We start from the raw sequence: 16,596 nt of genomic DNA on the forward strand, positions 1-16,596 counted from the left end.
ACTGGGGATGCACTAAGTTAGAAGGGCACCAGCTAGTTCAATGATGCTGTGTGTGTGAGGATCTTTGTGTTGAGCAAATGAGGAATTGCTCGTGAGAGATGTGTGTGTGTGTAGAGAGCGTATTGAGCAGAGTATTGTGAAAGGGGGTGATTGTGAGTTGTATTGAGTGAATGGTCCCGGAGGAAGGAGGGTGCAGGGAGCACCAGGTGTGACGGAACAGGTGTGCAAGTGAACAGGTGTATGGAGAATGGTTGAATGAAATGAATGGTCTGGGATACATGGAGTATGGAATGGATGGTGTGGAGTGAGTAGTGTGGAAAACGTGGAGTGGAGTGGTTAGTGCGAAAGGAGTGGATGGGGAAGATGGACCCCTATCACGAATACCGGGGAGGGTATAGGTAAATCGTGGTGGATATTGGCATCTGTGGTGCGTGTGGTAGAATGGTGGTTGGATGGGTGCATTAGTGACGTGGAAATGGCTGGGCGTGTGGCCTGTTAGTGTGTGTGTGGTTAAATGGGCACTCCGCCACTGTGAGGATATCGGCCAGGTGAGGCCGCAGGTGGGCTCTGGGAGCCGGTAGAGTTATGAATGGGGCCCGAGGATCTGGAGGACGGACCCGGGTAGCCCAGTGCCAGAGAGGGCACCGAGGGGGTAAGTGCCAGGGAGGGCCTTCCCCAGGTCGATAGGTTAGGGTAAGGAGCAGGTAAGCTCGGAGGCAACTGCAGTGGCGGAGGTGTGCAGGTGAGTAGACCTGCTCGGGGAGCCACACGACCCAGTCCTGAAATTGTGCAAAGGCACAGGGAGTTGAATCGGGGGAGTGAGACCCCAAAGTGGTGAGCACCACAGTTTGGTCAATGGGAGTTCGGTTTTTAGAACCGCATAGTGTAAGATGGCCAATGGTTTGGCAGGGAAAGACCCCGGGTAGTGTAAAGAACGTTAGTCATTTAGAGGATAGTTAGGATTGAATTCTCCTCGCACCATCTGCAGCCACTCACCTGGGGTGATGACAGTGCTCCACACCACACCATGGTTTGGCATTTTTGTTGCAAATGTTTTGGAGGGTAAGACGCATCATGACGTGGGTGAGACATTGTGCTTGGTATTCCATCTCTTCCTCCTCATGAGGAATTGATGAGGAATTTGAATCGATGGCAAATTTGGGTGGTATAATCGGGTTTAGGGGAGTAGGAACCACTATAATCGGGTTTAGTCATCGTTAACGGCCAGAGTCGCAGCTCGCTTCGCTCGGCGCAATCCATCCATTACGCTGCGACCCGGGCGGGAGTATTTCCTCGCTGACGGCCGGTGGTAATACTTAGGTAGTAAGACAAATTGGGCTTACGACCCTACGTACCATCAGCCGGAAGTGACGTCATCCTCCCAGGAACGGTTGGACGGCCAGCTTAACAGGACAAGGGGATTAACCCTCCCCCCCCCCCCCCTTGCTAACGGGAGTGCCGTCCCCCGTATCCGTAACAATACTTTAACAGTATGCACCTGGAGTCTTCACTACGTACCACCTGTTTCCATATTTGAAAACACCAGGATATCAATTTCTTACACTTGGCCCCTAAGTCAGAACACTGGCATCCAATGACCAGCTCCTTTAAAGGGGTAGGAGCGAGATAAACATTCATAAAAGAACACTAGGACAAAGAACAGCCAGTTCAACATCAACTCTAAATAAGGCCATACATGAAGCACCAGCATGACATTTTATATGCAGGGTGTATGATAAGTCAATGCCCAATTTTAAATTGTTGCAGCCGCTTTATTTGTCAACAGATTTTTATGACACAAACTGTAAATGATGGAGTGTCCAATGAGGTTTTAGGATGAACTGGTTCAAGAAAACCTTGATAAACTGGACCACGTGATCAGCAGCAGCGAAAGTGCCAGTCCGATTAATAGTGAGGTACCTTAGTAACAAAAATGACAAGGATTGTTACACTGTGGACAAAAGCACCATTTTTTCACCGAAGCTTTGCCCATGTGTTACAAACAAAAAGAGGGTCACAGCTAAAAAAAAAAATCGGATGACAGGAAGTGTACTTTATGACGTCATAATGACGTCACAATCTACGACCAAGCGTGTAGAGCAAGTAAATGTCGAAAATTAGGTTGTGAAGCATTGTGATGAGATTCCAAGTCATTAATTTGACATTTTGAGGGTCAAGGAGTGATGTAATCAATGATATTTAAGCAACCATAAGCCGATTTGCTGTTGCAGTGACGTCACTATATTCTAATTTCATTGAAAAAAAAACAAAGAATCTTCAATGTTGATGACACTCAGGCCAGTTAAACAATGGCTCAGTAATACCTCCACAATTCGAAGAAAAGATGCAAGAAAGGGGCCATTCCCAAAAAACAGTCTCCAGAGCGAGAGCCTCCACTTCCTGTCTACATTGGATTGAATATTCACACACTGACGAGGAACAGAACACTTGTTGACCAACTGACTAAACTGGGGTTGAGCATCTCCTACAGCCGGGTCCTGCAGCTGGAGAATAAATTGGCATCTGCAATGTGTGACCAGTTCACTGCTGATCAAATTGTATGCCCATCTATTCTCAGGAACGGACTCTTCACTGTCAGTGCACTGGATAACATTGACCATAATCTCTCGTCCACTACAGCTAAAGGATTTTTTCATGGAAGTGGTCTACCCTGCACAGAACTTTGCAGTTGCAACTGTCAGAAATAATTTGCTTGCAGCTACAGCTCATCACTGACACTAATATAAGCTATCAATCTTATTCCACATCTGTGCATGTCAACTTTGAACAATGAATAACTCTCCTTGAGTATAATTAGGGTGTTCAATATCAATCCTAATTGCAGAATCAATGAGGCTGGTAATACTTTGTAATATTCTCTCACAAAGGCACGAGTAACAATTACAACAATGATATAGCATAAAACAGGTGTGTGTGTGTGTGTGTGTGTGTGTGTGTGTGTGTGTGTGTGTGTGTGTGTTGTCACTGTGTGTGTGTGCTGTCAGTGTGTGTGTGTGTGTGTGTGTGTGTGTGTGTGTGTGTGTGTGTGTGTGTGTGTGTGTGTGTGTGTGTGTGTGTGTGTGTGTGTGTGTGTGTGTGTGTGTGTGTGTCATCATCCAGCTGATGATCCATGCAGTCGGGAAACTAGTCAATTGCTTACGGGTTGACGTTCTTGCTTAAGGTGGAGAAACTATGTTTGAGATTTGCAATTTAAATAAAGTTGAATATGGGATATGGGATGTTGTAAAATTAACATCATTTACAGCAATCCTTTAAATTATTTATATTTAAGTTTAGGAACAACCGATACTGTACAAGTGTGTGTGTGTGTGTGTGTGTGTGTGTGTGTGTGTGTGTGTGTGTGTGTGTGTGTGTGTGTGTGTGTGTGTGTGTGTGTGTGTGTGAATAAAAGAGAGAGATAGAATTGTGAGGAACAGAAATGAAAAAACGAGATGTGTGTGATGATTGACACTTCTTTTGGTGAGGCTTCTCCCGCTGATTTGTCATTATCTTTTGGTGGAAAATCCACTATACTGTTTCTCATATATTTATATGTTTATTCTTTGTTGATGTGATTTTAATGTGTTTGTTAAACTACATTTATATGATATTTTATGTTTGTTCAACTACATTTCAAAGCATGAAAACCACAAACAATATAATTAAATGTACAGTAACAGCTAGATGTTACAAGTTAAAAGAAACTAAAGAATTAATTACATGTAAAACCTCAAATATAGTTTACCTATTGACCTGTAGCAAATGTGCGATGCAATATGTTGGTGCATTGATGGGTTGACTGACTGCCTGGACGCAACTGAGGTTGTGGATTTACTGATGTACCATCTATTGATGTGGATCCATGATCGAGGTTGTGGATCTGCCGTTTGGAGAGGTCCTGGGCTGAAATGATCGAAACCTCGAGGAAGAACGGTGCCCAGCTGATGATCCGTGCAGTCGGGAAACTAGTCAATTGCTTACAGTTTAAGATTCTTGCTTTAGGTGGAGAAACGATGTTTGAGGTTTACAATTTAAATAAAGTTGAATATGGGATGTTGTGAAATTAACATCATTTACAACAATCGTTTAAATTATTTCTATTTAAGTTTAGGAACAACCTTGAGGAAGGATGAAAGTGACTGGTTGAGAAGAGTGATGGAAATGATTGTAGAAGGAAGTAGAGGACGGGGAAGACAGAGAAAAACTTGGCTAAAGATGGTGGAAGAAGAAATGCAGGCAAGGGGGTTAACAAGGAGAGATGCAGAAAATAGGGCAAAATGGAGAAGATTGTCATGGGGACCGCAAGGCTAGCCCCGGCTCTAGCAGGGAAAATGGCCTTTAAAATGCCTGTTGTTTGTGTTGTTTTAGGAACAACCGATACTGTACAATTAATTGTGTGTGTGTGTGTGTGTGTGTGTGTGTGTGTGTGTGTGTGTGTGTGTGTGTGTGTGTGTGTGTGTGTGTGAATAAAAGAGAGAGATAGAATTGTGAGGAACAGAAATGAACAAGCGTTACGCCTAGGTCCCCCGTCGGTGAAGTGATGCGAGTTGACAAAGTGGAAGACGCAAGGCGGCCATCTTGGATTTCGACGTGGCGACCCAATTTTCAATAACGTTCTTCCTTATGCCTAGATACACCCACACACCAGATTAGAAGTTGGTACTTCGCTTATTTTTCAAGATATTCTGCTCACAAGGTTCAGACATACATGGCGGCGGCCATATTGGATTTTGACGTGGCGACCCAATTTTCAATAGGGTTCTTCCTTATGCCTATATACACCCACAGACCAGATTATAAGTTGGTACTTCGCTTATTTTCCAAGATATTTCGCTCACAAGGTTCAGACATATATATATGGTGGCGGCCATCCTGGATTTTGAAGTGGCGACCCAATTTTCAATAGCGTTCTTCCTTATGCCGAGATACACCCACACACCAAATTAGAAGTTGGTACTTTGCTTATTTTTCAAGATATTCATCTCACAAGGTTCAGACATACATGGTGGTGGCCATCTTGGATTTTGACGTGGGTTCCACCCACACACCAAATTCGAAGGCGGTCATTTGACAAATGTCGAATCTCATTTTGTCGTTCTCACAAATCTCACAAGAATGTCAAATGTCACAAATCTCACAAGAATTTCCAGCAGCTCCAAATTTTGACCAAATGTTTTTCTAGATGTTTTTAAAAATTTGGTTCGGACCTCGAATCTCACTCCCAGACACCAATTGTTACGCCAAAAGTACAATTGGTGTTCCAAAATTTGGGCTAAATAAATTTAGTCCCAGGTCCGAATCCGTCATTCCTGACACCAATTGTTACGGTCCGCGGATAAGGATGTTGTTTGCCGAGCGGAGGCGCCGCGGCCGAACAGTTGTTCCCCGACTAAACCCGATTCACCCAAACGTTGGCCGTATCGCGCCACAAATACTCAATGGGGAAAAGACTAAGACGACGAATGCAAAGAGGAAGAAGAAGACGTACAGAAGAGTAACGGGGTTTATTATTTCCACACACATAAGCAAAAAGAGCAGTCACGGGTATTTACAGCGGACATGAAAACGCAGGTGACACAGTGAAAATTACTAGCTTATTCAGACTTAGTTACTACCCAGGACAGCACAAACAAAACAAACTCACGTACGCAAATGGGGAACTTGCAGGCAGGAATGGCTGGAAAGGATGAGCAGGTGGGATCACAGGGCACAGCGAGCAGGTCCACTCCGGGCGGGAAGCGGGGAGCCGGCAGCTCCTTGTATTCCGCTTTACAGCGCACGCTGGCAGCTCCTGGTATTCGGCTTTACAGCGCACGCCGGCAGCTCCTGGTATTCGGCTTTACAGCGCACGCCGGCAGGGTCACTCGCTGCCCCGTCAGGGCTTCACGCGGCTGGTTGAAACGGGGCTGGACTCATCTGCCGTATCTCTTTGCAACTCGTTCGTAAAGGTTCCTCTGCTTTCTCTTGGACCCTTTCTTTTTCGTGTACCTCTCCACGCAGCTCAGCTCGTATTCCCTTCCTCTCACTTCTCTCCAGCGCGGGACTGACACGCCCTCTTACGCACCTGGACTCATCTGCCGTATCTCTGGTGTAGCTTGTCCCAGCGATCGTCGCACCCTTCTGTCCAAACCTTCAGCGCGGGTCTGTCATAGTCCCAGGTCCGAATAAATGATGGATTTGGTGTGTGGGTCGGATCCAAAAAATGGATCCAAATGACAAATGATCCAAATGACTCATCATTTCGCTTAAGCACACACGCACGCCCGCACGGGTGGACGGACGGACACACGGACGGAGGGGAAAACCATAGTCCCCCTTTCGCTCCGCGGTGCGATGGGGGACAAAAAACGAGATGTGTGTGCTGTCATTGTGTGTGTGTGTGTGTGCTGTCACTGTGTGTGTGTGTGTGTGTGTGTGTGTGTGTGTGTGTGTGTGTGTGTGTGTGTGCTGTCACTGTGTGTGTGTGTGTGTGTGTGTGCTGTCACTGTGTGTGTGTGTGTGTGTGCTGTCACTGTGTGTGTGTGTGTGTGTGTGTGTGTGTGTGTGTGTGTGTGTGCTGTCACTGTGTGTGTGTGTGTGTGTGTGTGTGCTGTCACTGTGTGTGTGTGTGTGTGTGTGTGTGTGTGTGTGTGTGTGTGTGTGTGTGTGTGTGTGTGCTGTCACTGTGCGTGTGTGTGTGTGCTGTCACTGTGCGTGTGTGTGTGTGCTGTCACTGTGCGTGTGTGTGTGTGCTGTCACTGTGCGTGTGTGTGTGTGCTGTCACTGTGTGTGTATGTGTGCGCTGTCACAGTGTGTGTGTGTGTCTGTGTGCTGTCACAGTGTGTGTGTGTGTGTGTGTGTGCTGTCAGTGTGTGTGTGTGTGTGTGTGTGTGTGCTGTCAGTGTGTGTGTGTGTGTGTGTGCTGTCAGTGTGTGTGTGTGTGTGTGTGTGTGTGTGTGTGTGTGTGTGTGTGTGTGTGTGTGTGTGTGTGTGTGTGTGTGTGTGTGTGTGTGTGTGTGTGTGTGTGTGTTGTCACTGTGTTTTTGTGAGGTAATAATGACATAAGACATCGTTATTTTTTTACATCTCGATGGAATCATTGATCACAACAGGGGAGAGGAGCGCAACTATGATGTAGAAACATATTTAGTTCAATATGTTTAATTTTGAACCATCTATCCTTTTATTCAACTAGCAGATGACATCATGATGACGTCATAAAACGTAATAGCGATGTTTACCGTGACGTCACGTACCCGATCACGTGACCGCGCTCTTTCTTTTGGTTGGCAAAACACCAACCATGCTGGCCGTCTCTAAGTGGTGAAGTTTTACGATCATTGACATGACACCATTGCAAGGACAATGCCTGTCAACTGCTGTGTTGTTAATTGCACAAATAGATTTGAAAAGAACTCGGGAATAAGTTTCTATAGAATTCCAGAGAAAAAACCCAAACGATCGGCTTGGATAAATGCCATTCGGAGAAAACAATGGAACCCAACAGCGCACACTCGTGTTTGTAGTACACATTTCTTGTCAGGTTTGTGAAATTTACAGTTTTTTTTGTTATTAACTTTGTGTTGATTTTAGGAATCAACGCCGTTCGTGCTGCGGGCGCGGAGATAAGCACATTCAGTGCCGAGCTCGCTCGCCGGCCCTGCGATGCTCGACAGACTTTTGCAAAGTGACCCGTCTTTGTACACAAATGACACTTCGCTTCCTTAGCCGGACAAACTGACCTGAGATGGTTCCGGTTCCCGCAGAAATAGCACTTAGCGTTACTTCCTGGCTTGGGTCCAGCAGCAGCAGCCGCCGTCAAACTCGCATCGGGGTCCTCGAGAGTGTCCGTTGTCCCCGATTCCGGCGGAGGTGCAGCATCCTCTAGCTCGGCGGTAGCTCTCTCCGGTCGTGTCTGTCGAGATATCCCCGCAGTGACGTATGGGTGTTCATACGCGTCGGATTGTTCCCGTGCATCCGTGTACACGTGAGATAACCGAAGGGCTGCTTCTAGGGTCAAGTCGGGTTCTTCAAGTAGTCTTTGTCTGACGACCGGCGATCTTATACCTGAGACAAAAGCATCGCGGGCAAGGTCACCAGACTTGTTCATGGGTGCGTACCTCAGGGGTACAGTCCTTCAGTAGTCGTCGGAGGTCTTGAGCGAATTGGTCTATGGTCTCCGTGGGCTGTTGTCGACGAGACGCAAGCAAATGTCTGGAGTAGACCACGCTTCGTGTTTTAATGTAGATACGTCGCAGCTCGGCCACAGCAGTATCGTACGTCACGCACTGTGTAGTGGACATGTACACAGTATGGTTCACATTGGATTGCAGCACTGCAAGCTTCGTGTCAGCGGTGATTCCCTCCTGGGAATTTAGATGATTAGTCAAGAGCTTCAGCCAATGTATCAGTTGCGCGGCCGCGTCCGTCGCCTGGGGGTCTGCGCTGAAAACTGGAACTTGGATCAGCCATGAAAACTGGAACCACAGTGGCTTCAAGTGACAAAAAAAAATTGTATGCCTCTAGTGACCTGAATGCCTTCAGTGACTCCCTTGTGTAGATACCCGGTGTGTCGATCAAGTACGTGGACACGTTGCCGTAGTTCAAATCTGGCCAGCAAGATGGATTGTTTTGCCATCCTTTCAATGCAAATGGATCCGGAAGAATATCCTCACCATTCCGATAACTCAACTTCGATTTGTACCGAGATTTTTCAACAGTGTCAAGACTATTAAAATACTCCGAAATGATTACATATGTGTCGAGCGACGCCATTGTGCAAAACGAAAACACTGCGCTTTTGCCAACCAGGCTGCTGCGCATGCGTGGATATGGTGGGTTTGTTTATAAACAGTGAACATCGCTACGGCTCAGTCTAAATAAAAAACTGCGGCTGCGTTAAATTCTGTGACCCAACAAGCATAGCCTTATGAACTATAGACTCTCCACATGTCAGTGTTGACTAACCAATCCAATTTATGTGTAATATGAGCTTATTTTTAGTTGATGATGTCAAAATGACATCATAAATCTTTTAAAGATAGTCTAAGAACAATATTGGCAATTGCATTGAATTCTTTCACATCAGCAACATATTTTAAGGTCAAAATACGCTCCACGGCTTACTCCTAACTAATTAAACGATTATTTATATACAATTTTTTTTTTTTTTTTTTTGGATACAAGATAGAGGCTCGTGAAAGAGCTAACATTAATCACACAAAAAGTCAAACCGACACAAAAAACACAAAAAATAAGGGGAGCGGCAGACAAGATGGGGAGAGAGGGGGAAGGACACAAAACATTTGAGAGCAGGGACAACGGGAGAAATGTGGGAGGGGGAGGGCTTTGGGGGAGGTGGGAGAGGTATAAAACATATGAACACTGCAAGGACTTCCAGGAAAGAAGTTGGAATTTCAAAAATATAAAAAATAAAAATAAATGTATCTGGGGTGAATTAGCGGGGGTAGAAAAGATCAAGGTTTTGGATGGGGGAAGATAAGAGATGGTGGTGAACAGCTGTTTTAAAGACCTGGAGGGAGGAGTGGGATTGAAGGGAGTGGGGGAGTTTGTTCCAGAGGCGGGAGAAAAGGGGAATGAAAGAGTGAAGGTGAGCAGAGAGCCTAGATTTTGGCAGTTTAACCATAAGAGGGTTGCACGCAGATCTTGTGCGACCTGAAGGAATATTGGGGGGACAGACCACAGAGAGAGCTGGGGGAGCAAGGCTGGAGAGGAGTCGGTGGAAGACAGAAAGACCACCAACCTGCCTGCGGTGAGTGAGTGAAAGGCCCTCGGAGTTAACTTCATCGCAGGAGATTCCAATGATTCTGAAAGCTTTGGTTTCAACAGTGTGAAGCCGAGCTAGGTGTGAGGCAGGAGCACCAGCCCAGAGGGGGGAACAGTATTCCATTGAGCTGCGGATGAAAGCCTTGTATGTGGTGAGGAGCTCAGGTGTGCCAAGGAAAGACTTCGCACGACGGATGATGCCCAGTCGGCGACTGGCTTTGGAGGCCAGCTTGGAAATGTGATTTTCCCAAGAAAGATCATGGCAGATTGTGAGACCCAAAAGCTTGAGCGACAGAACTTATTGGAGAGGATTGTTGAGAAAGTGTATGGGAGGGTTTTCCAGTCGGTCCTTTCGGAGAGACATTGTAAGAGTGTGCGATTTGTCAGGATTGAAAGACATGTTCCACTTGTTTGACCAGTCTGTGATTTTTTCCAGGTCTGCAGAGAGTGAGGAGGCTGCAGACTGCCGATCTGAGGGATGAGGAAGATAGTGAGGATTTTCCAGAGAGTCGGAGAGATCATTGATGAAGACCAGAAATAGCACAGGGCCCAGAACACTACCTTGGGGAACTCCAGCCAGAACAGGAAGGGGAGATGAGAGAAATCCATTCAGGGCCACACGTTGCCTTCGACCAGAGAGGAAGTCCGCAAGCCATGAGTGGAGATTTCCATGGATACCATAGGAGGAGAGTTTGGTGAGCAGAGCTGAGTGCCAGACTGTATCGAAGGCACGTGATATGTCAAGTGAGACAGCTCTGATTTCCTGTTTGGCATTGAGGACCTCCATCCATTGTTGAGACAGCAGAAGCAACATGTCCAGAGTAGAATGACCTGGTCTGAATCCAAATTGATGATCAGAGATCAAGCCATTGGAGAAGAGGAAGGATTTGATATCCGAAGCAATGATGGATTCCATGACTTTGCTGATAATTGGAAGCAGGCTGATTGGTCTGTAGTTGCAAGGATCTGTTTTTGCACCTTTTTTGTGTAAAGCGGTAATGTTTGCTGATTTCCAAGATGCTGGCAGATGACCTTGAGCAAAAGAGAGGGTGAAAAGAACAGAGAGAGGGTGAGATAGAGCGGCAGAGCAGGATTTTAGGACCCGTGGGCTGATGCCGTCTGGTCCAGTTGCAGAATCAGAGTCGAGGTGTGACAGAAACTTCTCCACCTTGTCAGGAGAGGACACAGAGTCCAGGAGCAGTTGGGTTCGACTGGGAAAGGTGGGAACAGAGAGAGATGGGTTTGGGACACAAGATTTTGAGGCAAACACAGAGTTGAGGCATTCAGCTTTGTCACGTGCGGTGTCAACTGTGTAGCCATTTGAGGTAAGGGAGGCGATGGAGGGGGAACAAACACCAGAAACGGATTTGACCAGACGCCACCAGGATTTGGAGGAAGGAGACAGGTTTGAGAGTTAAATCTTGAGTGTGGAGAGATAGTGCTTCCTGGCACTCCTGAGGGTAGACACACACTTGTTCCGAGCTTGGTGGAAAGAACTGAGATTGCCTTCAGTTGGATTTGCCTTCCAAGAGGCAAAGGCAAGTTGTTTCAGGGCAACTGCCTCACCACAAGATTCAGTGTACCATGGACGGGAGGAAGGGCAAGACAACTGAAGACGAGATGGGATAAATCTGTGCATGAGAGAGAGCAGTTTGCTTTGGAATAATTCCCAGGAAGAATTTATGTCAGAGGCAGTAGAGATGGTAGACCAGTCCAGATGATTGATGGCTGCTTGCAGACCATGCCAGTCAGCCTGAGTGAAATGCCAGACTCGTCGGCGCTGAGGAGGCTCTCTGAGAATGGCCAGAGAGATGTCCACTTTAACAAGCACGTGATCAGAAGAACCGATTGGAGCAGAAGAGGAGCAGCAGACATTGTGTACATATACAATTGCGATTTCATATTATGACAGCAGACATATACAATTGTGTAATAATTAGCTGATGACATCATAATGACGTCATATATTGCCCTTCCCATTATCCAATTTTTTGCAGCTTACTTTTTTTTTTCCTCAAAGGTATACCATGGAGATGCTTTGGTGAAAAAAAATGGTACTTTTGTCCACCGTGTAACGATATTTTCATGAAGGTACCTCACTATAAAGAAATGTGTTGATGGTGCTGGAGCAAAAGTGAAGGTTTAAAAAGTTGTACATAAAACAAGTTGCACTTTATAACCTGCTGTACTGACTATATATTTGAATTTTTGAATCGCTTCGCATAACATGGTTTATTCACAACTTTCAGTCACATGTCCAAGTTACATTGGTAGTTCTCTCGCAAGCAATTCTGGATGTGATGCATAGTTAAATACAGAGACCATACAACAGCTACCTCAGAGTTCAGACATACACAATTATTTGGAATTAGCATTAACAAGCATTATCTTTGGTAGATCTGCTGCTTCCACAGACTGTCGCACAGAATAGTTTGGCCTTCCTACACCTGCAGTGGAGATTTCTACATCCATTGTGATATGAACAGGAGATGACTTATTGACAGGTTTCAGGAATTGTGGCTCGAGTCATTAATATGGTTGCAGCTTCCCCCCCCCCCCCCCCCTACCAATCCCATCCCATCCTCTGTGGTGTCGGCAGATCTGGATCTGGATGGTGAGCTTGCTCCCAGATCATGGTTTGGTAATACACTCACATAATATGAAATCGCAAAGCATTGCTAGTCAGTGGTATGGACTGGTTCTGGTTTGCCTGCTTTGGCGAACATGGTGTCAGCAAGCCACATCGACACAGTCAATATGGTCCAACTTGTACATCCTACATACAAATTTCTCTGCTGCTTCAATTTTGTCTTCTGTAAGTTGCCCATCACCTAAGTCAGCAAGAAGGATCTGGTCTTAAAAACATTAGTGATGCTGCTGCACTGGGAGGCAGCTGGTCAAAAAAACGTCCTTAATGGGGATATACTTTGGTTTCTTTGCTGTGCCCGACTTTATCCATATATTTTTGTTTGATAAATTATGACAACATGACACCAACAGTGGAAGCACATCAGTATCTCTTGCAGACACAACAACATTGCTGAAGTTGTTGTCGATACAATGCAGCACTAGCAGTGCATCACCCTCTTCATGTGTCGCAGTAGGATCTGACAGATGAGTGGATATCTGTGATGACTGCACTTCCCGTTCCGCCTCCGCAAATGTCCCCTGCAACAACAATCTCCCTGTCCGGTGACGCCTTTTCTATCAGCTGTTCTGAAAGAAAGCTAGTCAGGGCAGCCTTGTTCTCAGGCAAAACAAGGAAGTTTCACCAATTAAAGGGAAGAGGCACTTCACACTCTTCAATTACAGGCCAAAATGGTAAAGTGCTCTTGTTGTGTCGCTTTCCAGTACCGGTCTTGATAAATTATTCCTGATATATGTCAAAAACAACATATTGTTATGAATTTTGGGGTAGTGATATATAGATTCAGGTAGATCTGCATCGGTAGGTGCTCCGCTGATCGTGGGTAGAAAGAACCACTTCGATGTACATAAGTCAGGGACCTGTTTAGCCCGAATGTCGGATTAAGTGTATATTCGTCCCCATTATGAGGAATGGGGAGTGTTAACTCGTGTAGGGATTAGGTTAATTCCCCTGTGCGTGAGACCTTGTGATCTATCCTTTGGCTCTTTTGGCACTGCACCATAGACACTAGTTAGGCCCATTAGTACACTAATTAAATTCCCACCCACAATAAAACTCACCGGAAGCCAGTTCGGAGCACTGTCGATGGAACCGTGGCCAGCTACATCACCAACTTGTATGGCAACATCTAAACAGGCAGGCCGAGACCCACGCCTAGAAGGACCCTATTGGGTGGGAGTTGACCAATGGGAAGAACGGAGTAAGGAAGGACTTGTGATTGACCAGGAGCGGGGCAAGAAGCTTCCCGTGGATTGGTGGAAAGAAGGCTGAGAGGGAAGCAGAGGACTGATTGGCAGGGCACGCCGATGACGTCAAAGGGTGGCCTGCGGGCATAGGTGGAGAGCGAAGACAGTAGTTGTGGCCTGCGGGCATTGGTAGAGAGAGACAGATGACGTCACGAGCGGTTGATAAAAAGAGCTGAGAGACCGACATTTTCCTCTCTTGTTCTGACCTTTTCCCTGCGCTGGACGTTGCCCCTTGCGTTCTTGGCACTTGCTCATTGACCCTGGACTCTTGCTTGTTGGACGACGGATGGTGGAGAGACGGTGGAGCGCTGACGATTCTCCTCCCCTGCGTTCACATACGGGAACCTCGCGAACGATCGCGCGGGGACGCGAGGCTTCCGCTGCAGTGTACGCTGGCCTAGCAGTGCGGAGCGAGAGGTTCATGCCAATGACCGGGCGGTTCCCGCCAAGGTCGGAGCCGCATCAAGACTGCGTGCTCGGGGTTGGATGATCCCTGACGACACCACGAGCTGGTTGAGCTAAGTTACACACTGTTATTTTCAGTTATATTCTCCCCTCGTGTGTGTTATACGTCTGGTGCAGGAGCGCTCCATTTTAGGAACATTATTTAGCAACCGGCGCGTTTCCTTGTTATCGGGTACCGTAAATAAATCCTTTTATTATTTTTCCCTGTACATTTTAAACTCGGGTTTTCGTGCGAGTTATTTTCGCAGGGTGAAGACATCAGCGAGGCCGTCCAGGTAATCTCTTCAGCTTCTTCTTCTTCTTCCTCCCCTCCCATTATCTTGACCCTTACCCTTGGTAATTCATGAAAATGTGTTTATTTTTCAATTACAGGGATCCTTGTTTGATCTGAAAGACTGAAGAGAGCAGGTTTGTGAAATAAAGAAGATAACTTGCACATTTAAAACTAAAATGACGTATTTTGATGGCAATGTTGTCTTTTATGTTAAAGTGGCCAAATAATGAGAAATTCAGCCTGGCAACAACTATTATTGAATCCAGTACACCCAAACTATCAAACATAGCCACAGCAATCACTTCGACCAACACAATTCCTCATGCGTTCACTTTTTATCTCCACCACTAGAGGTGGACAAGGGTTATGTTTTCACCCCTATCTGTCTGTCTGTGAGCAGGATATCTAAAAAGGTTGTGGACTGATTCGGACAAAACGTGGTGGACAGGATGAGTGTGTAACAAGGACAAATTGTTTTGATTTTGGTGAAGATATGGATACGAGAGCTTTTTTAATTTTCTAAGCAATTCCTCACCATTGAGAACCGAGGCCAAAAACTATATACAGCACATTATTTCAAAAAGTTGTGGACGAGTCATGAAAAAAACTAAGCGTACGAGTTGGTGAAGTGACAAGAACAAGCCAATTCGATTTGGATTGATGTTCGAATGCAGATCTGGCCTATCGTTGGGCTACAAAACTTAAACTGTTAGGCCTGGTATGCATTCTACCTAGTGCCGTTCTAGTTTTGAAAATGCGTCCAAGCTATTTTGCTGGATCAACCTATGCTCAAATGCACCAAAATGCTGCGGTGACGAGATCAAACCAAAACAAGTGAATCCTCTTGGATTGCGCTGAGGTTCGGGCTTGGAATTTCTAGGAGGAAGTATAATTTGTATGCAATGAAAGTACATGTAATATGGGATCGAGTAAGATCGAGTAAGCTTCACCAGTGCGCGTGCGCGAATTTACGTCACGTCGGCAGCGAGAAGGCGTTCCCCAACACGAACCAATCAGGAACTGCCACGCCCACTTATATGATCTCCGAATTCCTGTGACAGGAATTAGCGTTACACTGGCTGGAAGTCAATCGCTAAAGGCGCTTCCTCAGCGCCAATAAACCGACAGTAAATAGTAACACACCCACTGAAATTGCATTCACAGCCTTGGTTTCCTTTCCTTCCTTCCTTTTTTTATACCCATTGGTATTTACACAGGACAAAAAGGGCATCCAACAGCAGCAGATGCTGCAAGTCCAGCTTGCTAAGGTTAGTGTCTTTATGGACTGAGTTCAAAAGGTGTCAAAACATTCCCATGGATCATTTTACCGGTGAGCTGCTTGGAGGCTCCGTTGTGACAGGCCGCCAATGGCGGATCTACAGAGGCAGATGAAGCTGCAAAGACGTCATCTAGAAAAGAAGAAAACAGCAAGAGAAGTGTGTTACAAATTTTGCAATTTCAGGCAATTCAGAGTTCAGGCAATTTTTCACCCAGAATAAAAGCAAGATCATACAGGGTGTCCTACGACATGATGACACGTTGACATTTATAATTTAAAATAAAACTATCATTCTGAGGGTCACCAGGGAGGCCATTTTTCCCTGCAAGCGGGGGTTGGCCTTTTTCGGGAACTGTGGTTGTTGTTGTTTTTCGGTCCCCTTTTTGAAGCAATGTTTTACGGCCGGATGCCCTTCCTGACGCCAACCCTTTTTGCCGCCTTTAACGACAAGCAGGGAATTACCAGTGAACTGGTACTCAATTAGCCGACCTCGGAAGGAATGACAGGCTGAGTCAACCCCCCTGGCGTTATTCTGAGGGTATTCTGAGGGTCACCAGGCTGGACAAGCTAGACAACGTGCTGACCCTGAATAGAACAAACCTGTGTACTTGGATAAGCAAAACACCAATTCCTGACCGTTACATGGGTTAGACTCTAACCGTTAGAGGGACCAGCAGGATGTTAAATATCCGTCGGAGTCTTTCGAACGTTGGCCGTTACTTGCCGGAAACCTGGCTCACTTCAAAATCCCTGCTCTGACTACCGAGGGGAAGGCAACGGCAAGCCAGCTGTGTAATCGTTGGCACCAGACCGCTTAGACAGTAATGAAACTGTAATCAGTCGGACCAATGAACGATGACGATTATGCTAATAAGTGTTATTCAAAGGATGCAGAATAAAAGCAGCAAAAAGGTTAAAA

The 16,596-nt window shown here is 46.1% G+C and overlaps 1 protein-coding gene across 5 annotated transcripts in view; it reads right to left on the reverse strand.

The window, feature by feature from the left end:
• Nucleotides 1–16,596, reverse strand: part of LOC137431411 (cyclic AMP-responsive element-binding protein 1) — an 83,851-nt gene that overhangs the window by 52,640 nt on the left and 14,615 nt on the right. For all 5 annotated transcript variants that reach the window (XM_078781991.1, XM_078781988.1, XM_078781992.1 and 2 more), the window contains exon 2: nt 15,727–15,807. The gene's annotated coding sequence lies outside the window, so the exon portion shown is untranslated. The remainder of the gene's footprint in view (nt 1–15,726; nt 15,808–16,596) is intronic.

This window comes from Myxine glutinosa, chromosome 7, assembly GCF_964187855.1.
Source record: "Myxine glutinosa chromosome 7, kmMyxGlut1.1, whole genome shotgun sequence".
Taxonomy (NCBI): Eukaryota; Metazoa; Chordata; class Myxini; order Myxiniformes; family Myxinidae; genus Myxine; species Myxine glutinosa.